General features: G+C 43.1%; 1 pseudogene; it reads right to left on the bottom strand.

The window, feature by feature from the left end:
- Positions 1-780: 780 nt before the first annotated feature.
- Positions 781-1972, bottom strand: Nsfl1c-ps1 (NSFL1 cofactor, pseudogene 1; annotated as a pseudogene).
- Positions 1973-2408: the final 436 nt, after the last annotated feature.

The following is a 2408-nucleotide window of genomic DNA, read 5'->3' as shown; positions in this document are numbered from 1 at the left end:
AGTTTGAACCTAATTTTCTCTCTTTTATTTTAGTGCTCAACTTACAGTAAATATTTATTATCTATAACAAACTAATCTTTAAAATAAAAGGATCCATGGTTATCATGTTACTTGGTACAACAAGGGATAAAAATGTCAAGAATTTCCAGTATTTGCAAGGCAAGTCTAGTTTCCTGAAATTTTATTTATATGAGAAAGTACTAATTTCTTCACTTAAAAGATTGGATTTCAGAAGGAACAGAGTTCTAGGTAGGTGTCAGTTGTTGATTTCTCTCAATACTTTTCTTCACTCTAGCCTTTCTTGAGGCTTGTTTCCTTGGAATGAATTGGGTACAATTTTTAGCTGTGGTCTTCTAGAGGAAGGTATTATTGCCTCCCCTAGGTTTTTTTTTTTCTTTGCAAGATTTGCTAGTGTATGGATTTATGGAGTTTGAATTTCATAAGCCTCTGGGTAGTCTCCCCCAACCCCACATATTCTATGAATTGCTGTTTTCTGAGCTTCTTTGATATATCCTGTGTGTCTGAGATCAATTGGAAGGAATTCTAAATTCTTATTCATTATTTTTTCTTCAAATTTTTGTGTTTTTATTTTTTTCTCTTTAAAATCTATTGATCACCACAAAATCCCAGGAAGTATAACTAAAGAGAACACGAATGTTCAAGAATCCAGAGCTACGGACAAGACGAGGCACTGGAAGGGCTAGGGGTTGGGAAGTAATTCCCATGGGCATGACTTCAGTCATGGGAGACACACAGGGAGGTGAGGCAGCAGCTAGGCGGTTATGTTAACCACCAAATGATGACAGCGATGACAGTGCAAAGAAGATTGGCTTCCTTTAGAGTTTGGTTCTCATCAGCCAACTTTTTGTTAGGGAGGTCGTGATAAGGACAAAACTGGTGGCAGCCATAGCTGGCCGGGCATACATGATGAAGAGTCCATTGTCGCTGATCCTGTGACTGTGGTTGAATTTCTGCACCAGCCTCCCACCATCTACAAGCCAGATTTGAATGTCCATGGTGGATTCTGCCTCATTGATTAATATGGACAAGTTAGCTTTGGTTTCATTTTCTGCTTGCTGGTTTGGAGAGCTGGTGTTTAATACTAAGGGGTGGGTGAGGGGAGGGCGTGCTGTCCACTTTCTGGCCCTCACCGGTGAAGGCTTTGAAGGCTCCCTTGGGCTTCACGAAGTCCTCATCTCTATGATCCTCCATATCCAAAGCCACTTGCCCAGTGTAAACTAACCTCCAAAGCTCTACAGAAACTTCCGCTCTACGGATAGACTCCAGGAACTGAGCATTGGCTGGGTCTCGGCCGCTTCTAAGGTTGTCATTATCTAAACTGAATCTAGTTTTCCAGGGCTTTAGCACTACATGAACATCCTGGCCTGAATCCTTTCTCCTGCCACATAGGCAGACCTTTCCTCTGGTGCTGCTCCAAGGCGGTAGCCCCCTTCTGCAAACGGTCTCAGTTTACTGGTCTCTCCAGGGCTCTTGGTCACTCATTCCACAGCTACGGTCCCATGCTCTTTGGTACCCTTAAACAGATCATCCACCAGCTTGTTGGGACTTTTCTTCCTAGGGAGGTCAACAATTTGCTGTCTACTTCTTTCTGAGCCCTCAGCATAAAACCTCTGTCCCTCCTCCTCCTCCCCCCCCTCTTCCTCCTACCCCCCTCCTCCTCCTCCTCCACCTCCCCCTCCTCCTCTTCCTCCTCTTCCTCTTCACCTTGGTCATGATCGAGGTCTCTGAAGGATGTTACTCTATTATCACTAGGAGCTGTGCCTCTAGACATTAAACTTGGGTTTGCCTGTGAAATGGTCACAATGTCTTCAGCCCCTGCATCCTCATAAAAGCTTGCAAGTACAATCTGCAGGTCCCAGCCAGCTGACTCCAGGAAGAAGACAGGCCTGTCCTCCTCAGTGCCCATCAACTCCACGAACTCCCTCAACACGACCTGCCGCTCTGCAGCCATGTTCACCCCCCTCTGGAGGACACTCTTGTTCATTATTGTTCTGACGACTTATTCTCTCTCTCCTTCTGTAACTTCTTTTTGTGCACTGCTTAAAACAATTGCATGTTTTTTGTGTATTATTTCTGTCGTTTTCAGAATTCCTTTGCTTTTAAATTTTAGAAATGTCCACTTGAAATTTGGAGGAATGGTATAGTTTATTTATTCAGTATTTGGTAGCATTCAGCAGTAAGCCCGATTTCCAAAATCCCAAAATAGCCTCAATTCATAGATTGTCCTCAGCCAAGACTAGTGCACTCATAAACAAGTGCCTTGGGCACTTAATTTTTGCTGTGATAATAGCATAGGATGTTCCAGAGAGGAATTGTTTAGAGATTTAAGCAGGAAGATTTACAAATTAAGTTATATTATTATGTCTAGTACTTGCCCTATGTTAACC

The sequence above is a fragment of the Rattus norvegicus genome, chromosome 17, assembly GCF_036323735.1.
Source record: "Rattus norvegicus strain BN/NHsdMcwi chromosome 17, GRCr8, whole genome shotgun sequence".
In the NCBI taxonomy this organism is placed as follows: Eukaryota; Metazoa; Chordata; class Mammalia; order Rodentia; family Muridae; genus Rattus; species Rattus norvegicus.
Note: the sequence above shows the minus strand (reverse complement) of the source record. Positions and strands in the feature narration are given on the sequence as shown.